A 23,234-nucleotide genomic window follows, 5' to 3' on the forward strand; every position below is an offset into this window, starting at 1 on the left:
TGGGAGTTGGGAACACTGACCTGCCTTTCTGCTGGCTTTGGATTTCAGCCAGTTAATTAAATAAACTCATTTAAATATGGCTTATGTTTGAAAAGCCTCATGTTCACATATGTGTGTAGCAGAAACAGCCATGAGAATTCAGATGTCTGACACCTTAATTCTTGTCAACTCCTTTATGGACCCTTTTAAGGTTTAAGGGAAGGGGCTCAGCGGGTTAAAGCCCCTGCAGTGCCAGCATCCCATATGGGCACCAGTTCGAGTCCTGGTTGCTCCACTTCCAATCTAGCCCCCTGCTAATGTGCCTGGGAAAGCAATGGAAGATGGCCCAAGTCCTTGGGCCTCTGCACCCATGTGGGAGACCCAGAAGAAGATCCTGGCTCCTGGCTTTGGCCTGGCCCAGCCCCAGTTGTTATGGCCATTTAAATAAAATCTTAAGAAAAGAAAAAAAAAAAAAAAGGTTAAGGGAAGGGGTTAAGCTCATTGTTGGGGCAGAACATCCCTGCCAATCATGGAGTACCCAGTTCTGTTCTCTAGTCCCTAGTCCTTCCAATATATTGTCACAAAGCTATATGGGAAGCAGGAAGGGAGACACTAAGCATGGGATTTAGGCCCAAATGCCACAATAATAATGAAAAAAGAACTCTAGAAAAATCCAGGATGGAATGTGAGAGATACCCAGGCTTGAAGAAAGCTTTAGCAGGTCTGCTGTTAGGTCCTAGGCTTCAGCTTCCTTTGTGAGCAGTAAAATTACAAAGTAACAACAACCTTAGAGTAACAGAAATTTGGGTGCATGGATGTGCTTTCTGACAGGCCAGTCAGAAGTCAGAGCTGGTTTATGAATAAAAGAACCCAGCAGGTGGACTTAACCCTTTTCTAACAGCACAGATTCGTCATTGCAGATGTTACCTCCTCCTCCTAACTTGTAAGCATGGTGTTGTCAGCTTCAGGGCATGTGTGGCAGTGCTGGTAGGGAAGGGGGACTGGGAGTGTGGAGATTGTGTAGTGTAATGCAGGTTCCCAGAGCCTGCACTCATCCTTCTAAGCAGAATCACAGGAATCACCACTTAGTGTTCTGGATCTTTAGAAAGCCACCCACAAGTTGCTGCTTATGGCCCTTGTGGTTTCTGAATCACTCATCTAGGGGGAAAGCATCAGAGGGAGGGTTTGGCATAGGACTTTGACCTGAAGAAAGGGGAGTTAGGACTGGAAGAGAGGAGAGGAACAGGATGCCATTCCACTGAGGAGTGGGAAGGGCGAGAGTGAAGACACAGGGCTTCTCCCAACAGTGTCTTTCTCACGCAGTCTCCTGGCCTGGAGAGGACCTCTCCAGTTGCCTGTGTTTTCCACCATGGCCTGTGTTCTTCCATTTTTCTTCTCACATTGCTGACTAGCTGACTATGCCTGCTCTGGCCTGGCTTCTCAGTGCAATATTGTAACAAAGAGGTGGCCCAGTGGTTGAGGCTTAAGGTACTTAGCCAGATATGAGAAAGGGTTGGCCCACACTGTTGTGGCTTGGGGACCCACCAGCTCATCTCCTTGTTGGTGTTATGATGGCGGTGCTAGGAGGCTTTTTTTTGTCCAACGTGCTCGTTTTCTTTACCAACTCTTAAGGTATCAAATGCCCATTTGTAAAGAAACAAGGGTGGGAGGGTTAGACGTAGCTTTCAAGATTAGTCACCAGCATGTGTGGATTGGACTTCTGCTTCAAGCTTTAGCCTTTTTGTGGGCAGTGCCAGTGGGTGAGAGGTTAAATGAGCCACAGAAAGGGGCTCTGGGTGAGGTTCTGGTGGCTTTAGATACCTGAGTACTAAGGGATACACTCATCAAACTTACTTCTGGACTTGGAGTGGTTTTTCCCCCAACATAATTTCCTGCTTTCTTTTAAGGTAACTCATCATATTCTATTGTAATTATTTGCTTAATTGTTTTCTCTTCCAAGCGCCAATTTCTGTCTCCTTTGTGACTCCATCCAGTGTGTCACTTCATGTAGTTGTATAGCGGTTGTGAAAACTCCACTTCTCCTGTGGAGCCCTGCCAAGAGGTGTTAGCTGGCTCCAGCCTCTTTGACATAGTGTGAAAGACGCTCCAGTGTTGAGCACCTTCTGGCGAGAGGATTGGCTCAGGGACAGGGTCACAGTGCAGAATCAAATGCTGGGCTTGTCAGGGACAAGCTGTATGACTCCTGGTAAATCACTTTTTTTTTTAGAACCAGCTACTCACAATTCAAATGAGAAGTAGCAAATAATCCTTGCTATGCCTTACAGGGTGGCTGAGTTGGAAAAGATCACACAGGTGTGTTTTGTAGTCCAAAAGTAACTAAGTAAATGCCTACGTAGGCACTGTATGCATGGATATGGATACACAAAGAAATGTTTGTCTAAAGAATGAAACAGTATTAGGGGATTAAAATAGCTTATGAAATACCCTAGTGTAGGGGCCGGTGCTGTGGCTCACTTGGTTAATCCTCCGCCTGCAGCACTGGCATTCCATTTGGGCGCTGGGTTCTAGTCTCAGTTGCTCCTCTTCTAGTCCAGCTCTCTGCGGTAGCCTGGGTGGGCAGTGAAGGATGGCCCAAATGCTTGGGCTCTGCACCCGCATGGGAGACCAGAAGGAAGCTCCTGGCTCCTGGCTTCGGATTGGCGCAACACTGGCCATAGCAGCCATTTGGGGAGTGAACCAATGGAAGGAAGACCTTTCTTTCTGTCTCTCTTTCTCACTGTCTATGACTCTACCTGTCAAATAAAAATAAATAAATAAATAAATAAATACCCTAGTGTAGAACTTGGAGGGAGGCTTCTCACATGCTGTTCTGCAATTGGAATTGGGCTACAGTAGAGGGCTTATTCCCTGAGGCTGATTATAGCATTCCTTCCCTAGGCAATCTGGGGCAAAAGGTTCCCAATTTTTGTAGACTCTTGGGAATGTAGGCTGACAGACCCTGTTCTATGCCGATCTGTGACATCTCAGCTGACATTTCACTTTGCCAGATCCCCATTGAGAAGAATCACCCTTCACCTTTCTACCCAACAGAAATCTGAGCACCTTTGTTTTTCTGTGTCCAGGGCCTGTGACTGTCTTTTCTATGGATGGAAGTAGGGGTATAACACCCGGTCTGAGGAATGACAAGCAGAGATGAGATGAAGAAGGCTTTTTGCCTAGTGATCTTTTCTAGGCTGTAAGCATAACTGATCTCTGTGCTGGGGCACTATGAAGAGGCCAGGACAGATTTTGAAGGATTTGGAAGGGCTTGTGCTTTAGGTGAGATCTTTAGAAGTCAGAGCTGGGCCGGGAGGATTGGAAAGAGCAAGCAATTAGGAAAGGCTTTAGTTGTGTGGGAAATTTCATTATGTGATTTCTTAATAGACCATTATGAAGCAGATTCATTAACAAAATCTTAATAAGTTTCAGGGTTACTCTTCCAACTTCCCAGGGGAACTGTTCTCTTCATATTTATTTGCATACTTCCTGTTCTCCTTAAGCTAACTGTATGAGACACATTGAAATTCAATCTTTTTATGACTATTGAAATGACAACAAGGGAAGACAGAAACAGTGCTTCTCCTGATAATAATAGCAGACAGTATTTTGATTGCATTAATCTTTATATCACTGTTTTGAGATAGGTGTTACATATTGCCATTTACAATTCAGGAAACTAAGCCACAGGGTTTTTAAGCAAAGTTCCCCTTATCACACAAGCAAGACGTAGATGAAAATCAAACCTGGGTAATGTAGCTACAGGATCAGTTGAAAAGGAAGAAAATCCCAGGATAGGGAGAACTATGGATCAGATTCATGATGTAGTAGTTACAATGATACTTCCATCTGTTCATGGACTCTTAGACATTCTTTTTAATATATATTTATTTATTTGATATACAGAGTGATGGAGAAAAAGAGACACCTGCAAACCACTTGGGAGCCCTAAATGGAATTTCTGGCTCCTTTCTTCATCCTGGCACAGTTCTGACAGTTGCAGCCATTTGGAGAGTATACCAGTGGATGAAGAGATTGCTCGCCCGCCCTCCTTCCCTCCCTCTCTCCCTCCCTCCCTCTCCCTGTTCTCCTCCCCCCCCCTTTCCCCCTCTCCCTCTGTGTGTGTTTGTGTGTGTGTGTGTGTGTGTGTGTTGCTCTGCTTTTCATGCTAACTCTGTGAGAATGCAGAGATGCTCCTGTTGTTTCTGTACCTCCCTTTCCTTAGGGCTAAGTGGGATGAACACTGATACCAAATTATGAGAGTTGTCATAAAGCTAAGTGAGTTAATAGAATATACAGATAAGGTCCTAAGAGTAATAATGCCTGGCACAAAGTAAGCATTTTGTAAATTTGAGCTATAATTAATATTACAAGTGTTGGGCACAGAGCTGAAGTCTCTTGAACCACGCTTACCTTTCACTTCTGCTTTGATTGCATTACAAGGACAGACTCTGGCAAGCCCTGATCTTTTAGGGGTTTGCGTAGTTTGACAGGTCTTTAGCACCCCCCCCCCCCCACCAAATCTAATTGATGTTAAGGAATTGGTACCTAAATGTTGCCTTTCCTCCATGGCTCCAGTTGTATGGTGGCTGGAACAGGAGTGACTTGAGAGCTCACTCCATGACCCCCTGTATGAACTACTCTTAAGACAGAGGAAATGATAGAATGTGATGCTACATTCCTAACTGGGGAGCGATAGTAAGACATAGGGTCTTTCTCTGGGGCAAGGGGCTTGGTTAGTCATACTCTTTGCCTCTGCCTTGGTGGCTGTCAGATACCAAGCCTAAGGACAATTCACTCCTTCCCAATGACTTTGGAGAGAAGATGAGTGAATAATATAGTGTCTAAAATTACATGGAATTTTGAGCTCTGAGAGAACTGCTGTAGACGTCTTTTCTCTCCTTTTTAATTTATTGTACTTAAGACCTAAGAATTGTGTTTTCCAGGATGGGTACAAGTGGTTACGATGCCATTTGGGGCCAGTGCTGTGGTGCAGTGGGTTAATGCCCTGGCCTAAAGCATCGGCATCCCATATGGGCACCGGTTCTAGTCCAAGCTGCTCCTTTTTTGATCCAGCTCTCTGCTCTGGCCTGGGATAGCAGTAGAAGATGGCCCAAGTCCTTGGGCTCCTGCACCCTCATGGGAGACCCTGAGGAAGCTTCAGATTGGCGCAGCTCCGATTGTTACGGCTACTTGGGGAGTGAACCAGCAGATGGAAGACCTCTGTCTCTCTAACTCTGTCTTTCAAACAAGTAAGTCTTTTTTTTTTTTTTTTGACAGGCAGAGTGGACAGTGAGAGAGAGAGACAGAGAGAAAGGTCTTCCTTTGCCGTTGGTTCACCCTCCAATGGCTGCCGTGGCCAGCGTGCTGCAGCCGGCAGACTGCGCTGATCCGATGGCAGGAGCCAGGTGCTTCTCCTGGTCTCCCATGGGGTGCAGGGCCCAAGCACTTGGGCCATCCTCCACTGCACTCCCGGGCCACAGCAGAGAGCTGGCCTGGAAGAGGGGCAACCGGGACAGAATCTGGCCCCCGACCGGGACTAGAACCCAGTGTGCTGGCGCCGCAAGGTGGAGGATTAGCCTGTTGAGCCACGGCGCTGGCTAATAAATAAGTCTTCCAAAAAAAAAAAAAAAAAGCTGCCGTTTGGGACACCCATATGAAGTGCCAAGTTCAAGGTTTTTTTTTTTTTTTTTAAGATTTATTTATTTATTTGAAAGTCAGAGTTACACAGAGTGAGAAGGAGAGGCACAGAGAAGTCTTCCGTCCGCTGGTTCTCTCCACGGTTGGCTGCAGCAGTTGGAGCTGAGCCAATCTGAAGCCAGTAGCCAGGAGCTTCCAGGTTTCCCACGTGGGTGCAGGGGCTCAAGGACTTAGGCCATCTTCTACTGCTTTCTCAGGCCATAGCAGACAGCTGGATTGGAAATGGACCTGCTTGGGCTTCAGCTGGCGCCCATTTGGTGCCATGGTGCCACCCCTAAGTTCAGGTCTTGGCTGTGCTTCTTATCCAGCTTCCTGCTAATGCTCACCCTTGGAGGTAGCAGGTGATGACTAAAGTTCTTAGGTACCTACCACCCATTTGGGAGATCTGGATTGAGTTCCAGGCTCCTGGCTTAAGCCTGGCCCAGCACTAGCTCTTGTGGGCATTTGGAGATGTACTGGCATATGCAGGATCTTTTTCTTTCCTGCTCTCTACCTCTTTCTGTCTCTCTCTCTCTCTCTCTGCCTTTCAAATTAAATAACAAACAGGTAAAAATCTAAAACAAAAAGAAAGAATCCTTTCCCTTACATTCTAAGAAAAAAAATGCTTTTTGTTCTGTATAGATCTCATCTCAGTTGTGCATTTTGCAAATACTTTTTTTTAAAAGTGACATCGTAAGTGAGCAGTTGCAGTGATTACTTTTTTTTTTTTTTTAGCTTTATTTCATTTATTTGAAAGCAGAGTTACAGAGATAGAGACAGAGAGGTCTTCTGTCTGCTGGTTCACGCCCCAAAAGGCTACAATGGCTGGAGCTAAGCTGATCTGAAGCCAGGAGCTTCTTCTGGGTATCCCACGTGGGTAAACGGGCCCAAAGACTTGGGTCATCCTCCACTGCTTTCCCAGGTGCATTAGCTGGGAGCTGGATAGGAAGTGGAGCAGCTGGGACCCAAACCAGCGCCCATATGAGATGCCCGTACTGCAGGCCAGGGCTTTAACCTGCTGCACCATAGCACTGGCCTATTTGTAGATACTTTTTCTTTTTCTTTTCTTTCTTAAAGAGGCAGAGAGAGAGAGAGAAAGAGGTCTTCCATCCATTGGTTCACTTCCCAATTGGCCGCAACGGCCGGAGCTGTGCTGATCTGAAGCAAGAGCCAGGTGCTTCCTCTGGGTCTTCCCATGTGGGTGCAGGGGCCCAAGCACTTAGGCCATCTTCTACTACTTCCCCAGGCCATAGCAAAGAGCTGGATCGGAAGTGGACCTGCTGGGACTTGAACTGGCACCCATATGGGATGCTGGCACTGCAGGCAGCATCTTTACCTGCTATGCCACAGTGCTGGCTCCTGCACATACTTATCTAAATCTGCTTGAAGCCTTGCTGAGTACTGTTGTCAGGGCTGCATGCTTTAGCCCCAGTTATTTTATCTATCACTTTCCATTGTCTTCAGTTCATTTTCAGTAGTCATAAACCCATAGACTACCATCTAATTTGCATCTTTGTGTGTGTGTGTGTGTGGGTTTTTTTTTTTTTTTTTTTTTTATATTTACTTGAAAGGCAATAATGGGGATGGGAGAGATCTTCCATCTACTGGTTCAATCCCCAAATGGTCACACCCCTCAAGGCTGGGCCAAACCAAAGCCAAAATCTGGAGCTCCACCATGGATGGCAGGTACCCAAGTACTTTGACCGTCTTCTGCTAACTTCTCGGGCACTTTAGCAGGGAGGTGGATTGGAAGTGGAGCAACTGGTGCTCAAACCAGTGCTCAAATGGGAGACCAACATTGCAGACCACAGCTTATCCCACTGCACCATAGTGCCAGCCCCTATTTTTGTCTTTATAAGTATCTTGACCATAATACCAGTTTATCTAGCAGCATCCTAATTTCTAAGAGGCTTAATAGGCCAGCAATTGTGGATCTTTGATTTTTCTGAGCCTCAGTGGTTTATTCTGTGAAGCTGATTTTAGGTGGTGAGTACAGATTTGCTGCATATGAAGTTGGGGTGAGGAATTTGCTATTAGAGGAACTGGGTTTTCATTGCCCCTTCCGCTGTGCCCCGCCTTGCATGCAACCCATGCCTTCTCTTGAATTGTATTTAGAGCTCTGGACAGAAGGTGGTAGTGATGGAGTGAAAGATCTTTTCTTGGAGGATGCAAGAAGTTGGCTTTTTTTCCTGAGATAATCTTTGCTCCCACCTCTACCCTTTCTGTGATTTGTTTCCTATTTTACAGTCTGGTGCTTTTAGGATTTTAAGTTTTTGCTTTCCTTCACCCCTATTTTTTGCCCTACTTCTCTATTATTATTATTTTTTTAATATTTACTTATTGTCATTTCATTTGAAAGGCAGGGGGGACAAAGATCGTCCACCCTCTCTCTATTTATTTATTTATTTATTTAATTATTTATTTAAAAGGCAGAGTTACAGAAGGCAGAGGCAGAGAAAGAGAGAGGTCTTCCATCTGCTGGTTCACTCCCCACATGGACGCAACGGCTGGAGCTGTGCCAATCCGAAGCCAGGAGCCTGGAGCTTCTTCTAAGTCTCTCACACGGGTGTGGCGGCCCAAGGACTTGGGCCATCTTCCAATGCTTTCCCAGGCATATTTTTCCTCAGATCTACAGCAGTGGGAATTTATTCCTTCTTGTAATTTGACCCTGATGAAATCTTTCCAGGTTTCTTGATTAACATTCTCTGTTGGTCCAGGAAGTTGACAGATTGGGAGAGCAGGGAAAGAGTGCTTTCTGTTCGCTGGTGCTGAGTTGCAGAGAAACTATAAGGGCAATTTATGAGCAGGGAAAATGAGGTTGGAGGTGTGAGGGAAAGGAATTAGAGTATAAGGATGGAGGGAAATAAGTACAGGACAGTATTCACAGAAATTTGGTAAGAGAACCGAATGTGATCAGAGAGCCACGAAGAAGGAAGACAACCTGAAGTTAGAGAAAGGAAGATGGAAAATTTGAAACATCTTGAAATGAACAGTTTGTGTGATAACATACTTGATGAAGTTGGGGAAGAGGATCTTGTACTCACAGGTGGCAGGAATATAATACAGAAGAGTGTCTCTGGAGGAAAATTTGCCAGTATCTTTACAAAATATTTTAAATGCAAGTGTCCTTTGGTAGGATTCAGCTGCAGGAATTTATCCTACAGATATTTAGTCAAGTACATAAAGACTTTGTAAGTTCTTTATAATATTTTTTGCAGTGAGAACAAAACAAGTGTATATCAATAGGGAAATACTAAAATACATTATGAAACATCCATATAATAGAATACAAAATATGTAGTAGTTTGAAAAATGAGTTAGGGACAGACTGCTTATATGTCAAAGAAGGCACAGAAAAAAAAATACTACTTCATATAAAAAAAAGATACAAGCATATGTATCTTTGTAAATTCAAAAAATTCATAGAAAATGGAGTTAAAAGATAATGTTATTTTGGTGCAAAAAATTGAAACCCATTCAATTTTTTTCATAATGCACTACACAATCTTTTTGAAGACCCTTTCTATGCATGGATTTCAAAATTTATAGTAAAACAAACTTTACATTTTAATTCCATTTTTCATGATGTTAAGTACAATTGTGTATATGCATATGGAACTTACAGTAGGGCATGTAAGAAACTTAAGAGTAGTTTCTTCTTGGAAAGAAAGAAGTAATACTTTTATTTATACACCTATGTGGTATTTGACACTTAATATGTACATGTATTATGTTTTAAAGGGGGAAGTAGAGAGAGAGAGAGAGAGAGAGAGAGATGGCTGCAACATCTATGGTGGACCTGGCTGAAACCAGGAGTTAGGAACCCCATATGAGTTTCCCACATGCATGGTAGGGATCCAAGCATTTGGACCATCTTCCACTGCATTAACAAGAAGCTGGGTCAGAAGAAGAGCAGCCAGTCTTCTAACTGGCTTTCTGATATGGAATACTGGCATGTAAGCAACAGGTTAATTTGCAGCACCACTATGCTGCCCTCATTTATTGATTCTATAACTAAAAGATCTAGTTTCTGACTTTAAAATTACAATTCGGAGATCCTGGAAAAGAAAAAGAACATTAAGTAAAAACTAAGCAAATACAAGTAAAATGTGGATTTCATTTCATAACATATCAATGTTGGGGCCAGTGTTGTGATGCAGTGGGTTAATTCACCACTTGCAAAGCCAGTGGGTGATGGTGCAAGTTCTGACTGTTCAGTTCCAATCCAATTCTCTGCTGATGCTCCTGGAAAAGCAGCAGAAGGTGGTTCAAGTACATGGGCGCAGGCCACCAATGTGAGAGATCCAAGAGACCCAGATGGTGTTTTAGGCTCCTGGTTATGGCCTATCTCAGCCCCAGCCATTGAAGCTAATTGGGGGTAAACCAGCAGATGGAAGATTTTTTCTCTTTCTCTCTGTAATTTTGCCTTTCAAATAAATATATTTTATTTATTTATTTATTTTTTAACTTTTATTTAATGAATATAAATTTCCAAAGTACGACTTATGGATTACAATGGCTTCCCCCCCATACCGTCCCTCCCACCCACAACCCTCCTCTTTCCCACTCCCTCTCCCCTTCCATTCACATCAAGATTCATTTTTGATTATCTTAATATACAGAAGATCAGCTTAGTATACATTAAGTAAGGATTTCAACAGTTTGCTCCAACACAGAAACATAAAGTGAAAAATAATAGATGATTTTTTTAAATGATGATGAAATCAGATCAGACCTATTGTCGTGTTTAATCCCAGAAAGAGTCAAGTTGGGAATTGATAATTTCTTTCCTTTTTTTTTTTTTTTTTTTTTTTTTTTTTTTTTAACAGAAGATCAGTTTAGTATGCATTAAGTAAAGATTTCAACAGTTTGCACCCCCATAGAAACACAAAGTGAAATATATTGTTTGAGTACTCGTTATAGCATTAAATCTCAATACACAGCACATTAAGGACAGAGATCCTACATGACAAGTAAGTGCACAGTGACTCCTGTTGTTGACTTTACCAATTGACACTCCTGTCTATGGCATCAGTAATCTCCCAATGCTCCAGTCATGAGTTTCCAAGGCTATGGAAGCCCTCTGAGTTCTTCGACTCTTATCTTGTTTAGACAAGGTCATAGTCAAAGTGGAGGTTCTCTCCTCCCTTCAGAGAAAGGTACCTCCTTCTTTGAAGACCTGTTCTTTCCACTGGGATCTCACTCACAGAGATCTTTTGCCAGAGTATCTTGGCTTTCCATGCCTGAAATACTCTCATGGGCTTTTCAGCCAGATCCGAATGCCTTTAGAGCTGATTCTGAGGCCAGAGTGCTAGTTAGGACATCTGCCATTCTATGAGTCTGCTGAGTATCTCACTTCCCATGTTGGATCTCTCTCCCCTTTATTTATTCTATCGGTTAGTGTTAGCAGGTACTAGACTTGTTTATGTGCTCCCTTTGACTCTTAGTCCTTTCATTATGATCAATTGTGAACTGAAATTGATCACTTGGACTAGTGAGATGGCATTGGTACATGCCACCTTGATTTTTTAAAAATGTTATCAACATTGCTTAATTAGTTGTGTTAAGTGTACCATATTAATTTGTTAGTAAGAGTGGAAACTGGGGGTGAGGTATATATAAACTCCGTTTTACCCTGGCATTTTTTTTCTGTAAATCTGAAAACTATTGTAAAATAAAAATTGATTTTAAAGAGATAACTTGGAAGTTGGTATTATGGGAAAGGCCTGTAACCTAGCATTTAAAGGTTGAAAATTGAAGAGATGAATTAATAGAGAAAAATGATGCCCCTGCATCTAGAACCAATTACTAATTGATTATGTTTCTTCTAAATAGTGAAATGGATAGGAGTGTAGCCACAGTTGCTAGAAAGTGATTTTGCTTACAAAATATGTTTTATTTAATAAAAAAGTTAAAAAACTGTTAAGTGATGTTTACTTCAATTTCACCATCCAAAAATCAGATTGAGACCTACCTATAGAAGGGAGTTTAAAATTGAAAAGACTTGGGGTGGTGTTGTGTTGCAGAGGGTTTAGCTGCCTCTTAGGATGTCTATATCCCATGATGGAATACATGGGATCTACTCTGGGGTGCACTCCAGTCTAGCTTCCTGCTATAACACACTCTGTGAAGCAGCATATGGTGGCCCAAATACTTAGATTCCTGGCACCATTATGGGAGATCCTGGACCCTGGCTTCAGCATGGCCCAGTATCATCCTGTTGTGGGAGTATAGAGAACCAGCAGATAGAAAAACACAGTCTTTCTCTCTCTCTGGTTTTTCTTCTCATCACTGTCTTTCAAGTAAAGAAGTGATAAATCTTTTAAAAAGTGAAATGACTTAAAAGTGGTCAAGTGCTTGCTGTTTCTTTAAGTGAGCAAGATGCAGATGGGATAGACAGCACGTGTGAGTGGTCAGTGTAATTGCATTTAACCAGCTCTGTGGGTGGTTATTTTTGAGAACTTTCCTCAAATTGGCATCTAAGAGGCAGACCCGGAGATTTTCTTGCTACCTGTGTCCCAAGTAGGATCTCCTCCCTCTTCATGCACCATCAAGGTTGATTTAGCCATTGGCTGACTTCTATGCAGGATTAAGGTTGAGGAACAGAAACCTGACACTGCATGAATATCACATGTACTCATCTCTCTTCCTGCCTTTGACACTAACACATGGTTAAGAACAAATGTAAGAAATTTTCCCTTTGCAGGCTGGCGCTGTGGCTTAGTGGGCTAAGCCTCCACCTGTGGCACCAACATCCCATATGGGCACCGGTTGTATTTCTGGATGCTCCTCTTTTGATCCAACTTTGTGCTATGACCTGGGAAAACAGTTGAAGATGACGTAAGTGTGTGGGCTCCTGCACCCATGTGGGAGACCCAGAAGAAGCTCCTGGCTCCTGGCTTCAGATCTGTCCAGCTCTAGCTGTTGCATACATTTGAGGAGTAAACCAGCGGATAGAAGACCTTTCTCTGTGTCTTTCCCTCTCTCTGTAACTCTGCCTCTCAAATAAATAAATTAAATCTTTACCCCCTCAAAAAAAAAAAAATTTCCCCTTTGAATTAATTTGTATCCTGACCAGAAGAAGGCACTTTGGTTTTACCTCCCCATGTAGTAGAAGGAGATCTCTGGACTGTGTTACCAATTGGCTTTGACAAGAGAAGAGGGGGTGCTCTGTAGTATAGGTTACAACCAACTATTTCATCCTTCTTGAAATTTACCCTCCCTTGGCTTCTGGTACATTTTATCTCCATTGTTTTACTTCCTCCTCCATGTTTCTGCTACTGTCATGCCCTATTTCCCCACATAACAACACACACCAATTTTTTTTCTTTTTTTCTTTTTATAACTGTGCAGGGGAAGGGAGCAGGATGCTGCTAATCTGTAGAGGGATTTTAGAGCAATCAGTGGGACAGGTACTGTGGTACAGCAGCAGGTTGTCACCACTCAGAGTGCCCATTTTCCCTATTGGGGTGCCAGTTCAAGTCCCTGCAGCTTGTTTCTAATCTAGCTTCCTCATGCATCCTGGAAGGCAGTGGCTGATGGCTACTAGTGTGGGAGATTCAGGTGGAGTTCCTGATTCCTGGCTTCAGTCTGGGTTGGCCATGGCTATTGTGGCCATTTGGAAAGTCAACCACCTCTCTCATTATGCCTTTCCAGTAGATAAAAGAAACGTTTGAAAAAACCAATATAATAGGCCTGGCATGGCATAGTAGGTAAATCTGTTGCCCATGATGCCAGCATCCCATATGGTCACTGGTTTAAGTCCCGGCCTGGCTGCTCCACTTCCCATCCAGCTCCCTGCTAACATGCCTGGGCAAACAGAGGACTATGGCCCAAGTAGTTGGCCTCTGCCTCCATTTGGAAGATCTAGAAGAAGCTCTAGGTTCCAGCTTCATTCTGACTTAGCCCTATCCATGGTGGCCATTTGGGGAATGAACCAGTGGATGGAAGATTTCTCTCTCTCTTCTCTCTTTCTGTAACTCTGCCTTTCAAATATTTTTTTTTTTTTTAAACAAACCAAAGTAACAGTAATGTTTGGCCTGTTCCTATATATCATATACTGGCAATTTTAAACAATGACCGTTGTAAAATATTTCTCTCCTAAAAAAATTTGGTTGATCTAGGGTTTAAAAAATTGCTGTGGTTACTTAAGTTTTGATATATATGTTGTAACTTCAACGCACATAATATACACTGTGGACCCCTGAAATTGCAGATTTAGTTAGAGAGTAGTATTTCAGAATTGGTTGGTCCCTGGGACTAAGTTTTTATCTCCAACAGCTGTGATACTACATATGCTTGCATTCATCCAGAGAGAAAAACTGGTATCCCATCTGCTGGTTCTCTCTGCAAGTGCCCCAACAACTGGGACCTGGGCCAGGCCAAAACCAGGAACTAAATCTAAGTCTCTCATGTGGATGGCAGGAACCCAGTTACTTGATTCATCACCTGATGCTTCCCAGGAAACTAGAATTGCAAGCAGAGCAAGGACCCAAACACAGCACTCTGATGTAGGATGTGGTGTCCACTTGTGGTACCTTAACCACTATGCCAAATGCCCACCCCTTTGATTATATTTTAAAGCAAATCAGCTCAGCTGCAGAGTATAGTATTTTTGTTTGGTATGTGCAAATTTTAGTTTGCTTTGTAGATAGTATATTAAATTTGAATACTTTAAAAATGAAAGTTTCTTTTAAGTCATCAATTGCTTCTGTTAAAACTAAAGAATTTATCAAGAAAATAATTATGACTGATTTTATGTAATGATTTGTCATCAAAGGAAAAAAAAAAACAACTGCCAAATAAGCTTGGTATGCCCTTGGAAATGATTTCCAATTGAAATGTGATGAGCAGGAGACAACTGTGTAAGGATTTGAAAATAGGGGTCTAGGCACATTTTAGGAGTAAAGAGAAGGCCTGAGAGCTGTGAGAGTGAATTGAGGCATGTGGTAGTAGATGAGATGGAGAGGGGGCAAACCTTCATAATTTTTTTAGGCTATCAAGAGCTTGGATTTTATTCCAGTTGTAATGGAAAGCCATAGATTATTGTAAATAGGAAGAAGCAGAAAGTGGCTTTTCTTTCATTTAATAAGATTACTCTGGGGGTGAGAATTGTGGCACAGAAGATTAGACTGTAGCTTTAGCTTCAGACACCCGTATCTCATGACAGTGCTGGTTCAAATTCTGGGTATTCCACTTCCATTTCATCCTTCTGCTCATTTTCCTGGGAAGCAGTGGATGATGGCTAAAGTACTTGAGTTTCTGCCACCCACCTTGGAGACCCAGATGGAGTCCTTGGCTTCTGGCTTCAACCTGGCACAGCCTCTGCTGTCGCACCCATTTGGGAAGTGAACCAATGACTGCAAAAATTTGTCTTTTAACCTGCCTTCCAAATAAATAGATCTTTTGAAAAATTAAAGAATACTGTGACTGCTACATGAATTGAACTAGAGAAAGTGTTGGCAACAGAAGATTTGTAAACAGGCTATTGCAATAGTCAGAGTGAGAGATGAGGGAAGGAATTAGGTCTTATGCTTTTTAAAATGTCTATAGTAGCTTTCCCATAGTAGGTCTTCAAGGAATACTGAAGAAGTACAATTTATAAATCACTCAATGCCACAAAACCCCTAAAACAAAACAAGATGCACCTGTGACAGACAAGGTGCTGTGCAACATGGTATTAGGTCCAGAATTTGGAGTTCCACGAATCTGCTTTTAACAGCAGCTCTGGTACTTCTTAGCTATATTGCTTTTGGGACAGGGAATTTAAACCCTTTGGGCCTTGGTTTTTTTCTCCTATGCAATGGGACTGGCTTAATTCACCCCCCCCCCATTTTATTGAATGAATTGCATGTGGTGATATATGTAGAACATGGCTCCTGATTCATGGTGGTCTCTTGGTAAGTGGTGAACATTGGGGTTAACAAGACATGAGGATGCCTCAGATAATGCTCAGTGAAGCTTCTGTGTGATCCCAGCCACAACTAACAGGATTCCTTAGAAGAGGGGTAACTCTTTGGGCCTTTACACTATTAGGATTTTTTTCTCCTGAGCCAATTTTCTTCACTTTTAGTTAATTAGATTTCCAAGTATAAAGAGGAAAATATTAAGAAGATAACTTTAGAAAGAGAAAGTGCTAAAATTTTCTCTCAGCCTAACTCTTTGCCTGGATTTTAGAAATGAAATTTTCTCTCCCTCTATTCACAGGTTGAACAGTATAATGCTGAGGGTTGTGCTTCCTTGGGACTTAAAGTAGCTACTTTCTGGGTCATTCCCAATCTTCCCTGCAAGGGTTCCTAGGAGTCCAGAAGTCTCTTATCTTGTGCCTAATTAAATGCCTTGATGAAGGATGTAATTATAATTGTTTGGCTCTGTAAATTATAATTGTTTGGCCCTTACATAGACCAGTCAGGATTTCTGGGCCCCAGCAATGATCATTATGGACCTGTGAGAAGGTGTGGCTGAGACAGCTTTTTATGTTTAGGGAAGGGCTGGCCACTTCCTATTTTCCTTGGTTTTCTGGCTAAGATATGTGTGTATGTGAGCAAGAGAGAAAGAGAAAGAAGTAAGTTCAAAAAGGCCCAACAGTGTATAGAGACTTAGCACAGGGGCCATCACTGTGGTATAGTAGGTTAGGCCTCCAGCTGCAATGCCAGCATCCCATATGGGTGCCAGTTGCATGTCCCAGCTGCTCCACTTCTGGTCTGGCTCCCTGCTAATGGCCTGGGAAAGCAGAGGAAGATGGCACAAGTGCTTGAGTCCCTGCACCCATGTGGGAGACCTGGAAGAAGCTCTGGGCCCTTGGTTTTGGATCAGCCCATCTCTGGCCATTGTGGCCACTAGGGGAGTGAACCAGCGGATGGAAAACCTCTTTATCTCTCTTTCCCTCTAACTCTGCCACTCCAATATATATAGTTTGTTCTTTTAAAAAAAGAAACTTAGCACAGAGACCAGGGGAGGGACTTATAGAAGACAAGGAAGTAGTTTTCCCAGTTTAAGTCCTACACGAAGTGGGTGATTTCTGAGTCGTGAAACCCCTGAGGTTCAAGTTGAGTGCACTCTGAATAAAGCACGATTTCATGGCTCCTGTCAGAAAAGCTTTAAAAGATTTGGAAGACTTTTCCTTGGGACAGCAGCCAGTTCTCAGCAAAGCAGGTTGTTGAGATGTGTACAGATGAGCAGATTAAATTCTCCCATGAGGATTAGAGTCCACTTAAGAAGCATGTGAAAGTGGAAGCATGGGAGATGGGAATCTGCCAGGGCACACTCACTCTCGTTTACCCTCAGTAACCATCGAGTGCAGTAGAACTTCTGTTACTAAGCCAGCAGGGAAGAGCAAATGTGGCCTGCAAAGGTGTCGCTCCTCCGCGAAGAGGGGGAGCGACATAATGGTGCCGTGACTTGGATAGGAAGCCTAGGAGACATAATGGTGCCGTGACTCGGTAGGAAACCTAGGAGGGAAGAAGCGGGAAGAAGTGGGAAAATATCAGAGAGAGACGAGGGAAGAAGTGGGAAAATACCGGAGAGAGAGACTAGGAAAGAGCCTAGGGAAAAGCCGGACAGAAAAAGTGCTGGAAGAAGTTAGGATTGAAAGCGAAAGTGAAAGCTGGAAGAAACATAGACTCAGATACAGACTATGGCGGGGGTTAGGAGAAATTTATGGTTGAAAGCGAAAGTGAAACCTAGAAGAAACTTAGACTCGGATACGGACTGTGGGGAGAAGCCAGGAGAAATGAGAGGGGAATATTGTTGGAAGAAAAGTTAGGAAACATACCGGGTAGAGAAAAATGTTAGGGAAAATGAAGCCGCGGGGGCAGGCTGAGGCGGAGACGTAAGCTAGGTTGGAATTCGTCAAGTCAGCCCAGGGAACAAAAGGCGAAAAGCTAAAACCAGAGGCGGAGACGTAAGCCAGGTTGGAATCTGTCAGATTAGCCCGGGGAGCAAAAGACGGGAAGCCAAACTGGGAGCGGAGACATAAGCTATAGGTTGCATTTCGTCAGGTTAGCCCGGGGAACTTAGACTGAAAACTAAACCAACCGATGGCGGAAACGTGAGCTAGGCTGTGATTTGCGGAAGCCGCCGTGTGCAGAGAGCGCGTGGGGCACAAGCGGGGAGAGCGCACGGGGCGCAAGTAGATAGGGAATGCAGGGCTAGCGTGGAGGCCGTGGTGCGGGTGCGAAGGGGCGCAGAGACCGCGGAGCGCACGCGAAGTAGGGAAGCCGCGCAGAGCCGGGAAGCCGCCACGGGGCAAGGCGCCGAGAAGCAGCCTCGGGGCGGGCGCCGGGAAGCCGCGGGGATAAGAGAAACAGAAGTTTAGAAGTAAAATGAGAGAAATAGGAATGCTGGCAGATAGAAGTAAAATAGGAGAGATAGGAATGCCCGGAGATAGAGAAATAGAGAAAAATAAGGCCTCCCCACAACATGGCAATGAGAGAGCTTGGATTCGGTCTGCCTGATTAGTAAGACAATAAGCACCTGTGGGCGGCTGCAGGTCACCGAAGACAGGCACGAATCAACATCAATAAGTCTCCCCACAAAACGGCAATGAGAGGGCTTGGATTCAGTTTGCCTGATTGGTAGGGCTTGTAAGCACCTGCAGGCAGTTCTAGCAGAGCAGAGCATGCGCTGCAGGGCACCGAACACAGGCACGCATCAGCGCCTAAAAACCTCACAACATGGCGAAGAGAGGACCCGGATTCAGTTTGCCTGATTGGTAGGGCTTGTAAGCACCTGTGGGCAACGATAGCAAGCAGAGCAGAGTGTGTGCCGCGGGGCACTGAAAACAGGCGCGTATCAACGCCAAAAAATAAAAAGAAAGGGGGAACTGTGGGGAGCAACTCGGACTAGACTAAGTTACTGGAATTAAGACTTATTCTAAGCATCTGCTCTCCCACAATATGGCGCTGGGAGAGGAGGAAACAGCTTCTACACAGCTGCCTCCAGTTTGACCATTAACCTGCAGGAGCTGCTCCTGCTCCTGATTGGAGGAGAGCAGCGTACTCGGTGTGTGGGTAGCAGAGTTGGGATTGGTGGAAGAGGACTATAAAGGAGGAGAGAGACAACATGCACCAGGAACATATAAGGGGAACACCTGAGGAACATCTGAGCAGCCCGCGAGAGAGCCGGCCGGCGGTGTGCTGCTCCCCCGCGGAAGTGGGGAAAGTGGCAGAGGGCACCGCCCCTCCACGGAGGTGGAAGGACGGTAGCCAACCCTAGCCAACCCGGGAAGAACCAGCAGCAAACCCGGGAAGGGCCGAGCAGACAAAAGAACAGCGCAGGGTCTTGTGTCGTTCCTCCATGAAGAGGGGGAGCGACACAAAGGTCTACGTGTGGGTGGGCCAGCTTCATGAGCCAAGTAGTTTAATCTTACTGATTAGCTTTCAGGGGAGCAACTCGGATTGGCGATGCTGTTAGGAAGTATAATGAGCAATTAAATGCATTTATGAAACTATTCTAAGCAGTCTCTTAAGGAAATAATTGTCACTGCTGATCAAACCAGTGTTTTAAACACTAGCTTAAAGGCCTGCCCCATCACACCGTGCTCTTATTTTTAATAAGCCGTGCAGAGCTGGACTATGCACCAGCCATGCATATGATGATAGCACTGGCAATTCCTGCTCTTCGTCTCAGCACAATCTACTAAATACACTTTCAGTAGTCATTCTTTGATGTCACCTCCAACCTAATTCAGGGTCACCCTTCCGTCTTTCTGTCCCTCTCTATATTACTTTCCAGAGAAACTGGTCCTTATTCCTTAAAGCACTTAGCATGTAATTACAAAAGCTTCTTAACAAAAGTTCTTCAAAATGTGCATCATGAAAAAACTGCATAGTTTCCATTTTATATACAACATAGGTTTATCTTTTAATTCAGTTTTCCACACACTTTCGAAGTACTCTGTGTTTACATGTGCTTCCAAGAGGCATTTTGGGCCTCAGCCCCCAACGTAGCATCCAGTGTGCACCCAGATAGTACTTGTTGTTTGTTGCCTAGCCAATTGACAACAGAGTGTTCCCTGCTAAAGCAGGCGTTCAGGTTAAGTGGAGCCATCTTGAGAATTTGATAAAATGATGGTGATCAGTGTAGACGCTTAAAAGTCCCCATTTGGGAACAATGTTATGGTATAATGGGCAGAGCTGCCGCCTGTGATGCCAGCATCCCATTTGGGCACCGGTTTCTCTCCTGGCTGTTCATTTCTGTCTCAGCTCCCTGATAATGGCCTGAGAAAAGCAACAGAAGATAGCCTAAGTGCTTGGGCTGTTTGTCACCCACATGGGAGACCCCAAAGAATTCCTAGCTCCTGGGTTCAACCTGGCCCAGCGCAGGCCATTGCAGCTATCTGGGGAGTAAAGCAGCAGATGGAAGGTCTTTCTCTGTTTCTCTTTTTCTCTGTCTGGCTCTCCCTCTCTTTCTCTAACTCTGACTTTCAAATAAATAAATATCTTTGAAAAGTTTGGTATCACAATTAAGATGGTGCTTGAGACACACATACTTCATTTGGAGTGTCATTTTGAGTCCTGGTTCTGTTCCTGATCCATTTCCTACTAATGCATACCCAGAGAGACAACAGGTAATGGATCAAATACTTAGATTTCTGCTGCCCATGACGGAGTTCCAGAATTCTAGCTTTGGTCTGGCTCAGCCATGGGCATTGTAAGAATTTGAGTAGTGAATCTGGATGAAAGATCTCTGTCCATCTATCACTGTTGCTTTGCCATTCAGATAAGTTAAAATGTTTTATGTCTACAACAGCAAGTGCTGGGCCAGGTTGAAGCCAGATGCCAGAAACTTCATCCAGGTGTCCCATGTGATGGCAGGAACCCAAGTACTTGGGCCACCATTTGCTACCTCCCAAGTGTATCATTAGGAAGCTGGAACAGAAGCAGAAGTGGATCTCAATCCCAGTCATTTCAATATGGGATACAAGCATTCCAAATGGTGGTCTGACATACTATGCCACGTATGAAAACATATAATGGCATAAATGTCATTTTAAGAAACATGCAATGACATGTTATAGAGAAGAAGGTTAAATGTCTTTTAAAAAGGATTTTATGGAAAAAATACCTAACAATATGATGTAAAATAGAAATGTTGATTTTTTTTAACTTTTATTTAATGAATATAAATTTCCAAAGTACGACTTATGGATTACAATGGCTTCCCCCCCATACCGTCCCTCCCACCCACAACCCTCCCCTTTCCCACTCCCTCTCCCCTTCCATTCACATCAAGATTCATTTTCGATTATCTTAATATACAGAAGATCAGCTTAGTATACATTAAGTATGGATTTCAACAGTTTGCTCCCACACAGAAACATAAAGTGAAAAATAATAGATGATTTTTTTTAAATGATGATGAAATCAGATCAGACCTATTGTCATGTTTAATCGCAGTGAGAGTCAAGTTGGGAATTGATAATTTCTTTCCTTTTTTTTTTTTTTTTTTTTTTTTTTACAAAAGATCAGTTTAGTATACATTCATTAAGTAAAGATTTCAACAGTTTGCACCCCCATAGAAACACAAAGTGAAATATACTGTTTGAGTACTCGTTATAGCATTAAGCCTCAATACACAGCACATTAAGGATAGAGATCCTACATGAGGAGTAAGTGCACCGTGACTCCTGTTGTTGACTTTACCAATTGACACTCCTGTTTATGGCATCAGTAATCTCCCTATGCTCCAGTCATGAGCTGCCAAGGCTATGGAAGCCCCTTGAGTTCTCCGACTCTTATCTTGTTTAGACAAGGTCATAGTCAAAGTGGAGGTTCTCTCCTCCCTTCAGAGAAAGGTACCTCCTTCTTTGAAGACCTGTTCTTTCCACTGGGATCTCACTCACAGAGATCTTTTTGCCAGAGTATCTTGGCTTTCCATGCCTGAAATACTCTCATGGGCTTTTCAGCCAGATCCGAATGCCTTTAGTGCTGACTCTGAGGCCAGAGTGCTAGTTAGGACATCTGCCATTCTATGAGTCTGCTGAGTATCTCGCTTCCCATGTTGGATCACTCTCCCCTTTATTTATTCTATCGGTTAGTGTTAGCAGGTACTAGACTTGTTTATGTGCTCCCTTTGACTCTTAGTCCTTTCATTATGATCAATTGTGAACTGAAATTGATCACTTGGACTAGTGAGATGGCATTGGTACATGCCGCCTTGATGGGATTGAATTGGAATCCCCTGGTATGTTTCTAACTCTACCATTTGGGGCAAGTCAGCTTGAGCATGTCCCAAATTATACATCTCTTCCCTCTCTTATTCCCACTCTTATGTTTAACAGGGATCACATTTCAGTTAATTTTCAACACTTAAGAATAACTGTGATAATTACAGAATTAAACCAGTCATATTAAGTAGAACAGACAAAAAAACTACTAAGAGGGATAATGTATTAAGTTGTTCATTAACAGTCATGGCTATGCTGATCAAGTCACCATTTCTCATAGTGTCCATTTCACTTCAGGAGGTTTCCTTTTTGGTGTTCAGTCAGTTGTCACCGATCAGGGAGAACATATGGTATTTGTCCCTTTGGGACTGGCTTACTTCACTCAGCATGATGTGTTCCAGATTTCCCCATTTTGTTGCAAATGACTGGATTTCGTTGTTTCTTACTGCGGTATAGTATTCTAAAGAACACATATCCCATAGTTTCTTTATCCAGTCTACCGTTGATGGGCATTTAGGTTGGTTCCAGGTCTTGGCTATTGTGAATTGTGCTGCAATAAACATTAAGGTGCAGACCGCTTTTTTGTTTGCCAATTTATATTCCTTTGGGTAAATTCCAAGGAGTGGCATGGCTGGGTCGATCGGTAGGGTTATCTTCAGGTTTCTGAGGAATCTCCAGACTGATTTCCATAGTGGCTTGACCAGTTTGCATTCCCACCAACAGTGGGTTACTGTCCCTTTTTCCCCACATCCTGTCTAGCATCTGTTGTTGGTAGATTTCTGTATGTGAAGCATTCTCACCGGGGTGAGGTGAAACCTCATTGTGGTTTTGATTTGCATTTTCCTGATTGCTAGCGACCTTGAACATTTTTTCATGTGCCTGTTGGCCATTTGGATTTCCTCTTTTGAAAAATGTCTATTGAGGTCCTTGGCCCATCTCTTAAGTGGGTTGTTTGTTTTGATGTTGTGGAGTTTCTTGATCTCTTTGTAGATTCTGGTTATCAACCCTTTATCTGTTGCATAGTTTGCAAATATTTGTTTGTTCCCATTCTGTCGGTTGTCTCTTCACTCTCCTGACTGTTTCTTTTGCAGTACAGAAACTTCTCAATTTGATGCAATCCCAATAGTTGATTTTGGCTTTGACTGCCTGTGCCTCCCAGGTCTTTTCCAGAAATTCTTTGCCTGTGCCAATATCTTGAAGGGTTTCTTCAATGTTCTCTAATAACTTAATGGTGTCAGGACGTAGATTTAGGTCTTTAATCCACGTTTAGTGGATTTTTGTGTAAGGTGTAAGGTAAGGGTCTTGCTTCATGCTTCTGCATGTGGAAATCCCGTTTTCCCAGCACCATTTATTGCATAGACTGTCCTTGCTCCAGGAATTGGTTTTAGATCCTTGGTCAAATATAAGTTGG

At 43.4% G+C, this 23,234-nt stretch overlaps 1 protein-coding gene across 48 annotated transcripts in view; it reads left to right on the forward strand.

The window, feature by feature from the left end:
• Positions 1–23,234, forward strand: part of LOC103345948 (zinc finger protein 39) — an 89,585-nt gene that overhangs the window by 12,150 nt on the left and 54,201 nt on the right. For 14 of the 48 annotated variants that reach the window (XR_016222310.1, XR_016222307.1, XR_016222306.1 and 11 more), the window contains one exon: positions 12,362–12,495. The exons of 25 other annotated variants lie outside the window; for them this stretch is intronic. The gene's annotated coding sequence lies outside the window, so the exon portion shown is untranslated. Of the gene's footprint in view, positions 1–12,361; positions 12,701–23,234 lie in introns of those variants that run through there. 9 more of the 48 variants (XR_016222305.1, XR_016222303.1, XR_016222317.1 and 6 more) reach the window with 1 other exon arrangement.

The sequence above is a fragment of the Oryctolagus cuniculus genome, chromosome 16 (assembly GCF_051225735.1).
Source record: "Oryctolagus cuniculus isolate XC-2025 breed Fujian yellow rabbit chromosome 16, ASM5122573v1, whole genome shotgun sequence".
Lineage (NCBI taxonomy): Eukaryota > Metazoa > Chordata > Mammalia > Lagomorpha > Leporidae > Oryctolagus > Oryctolagus cuniculus.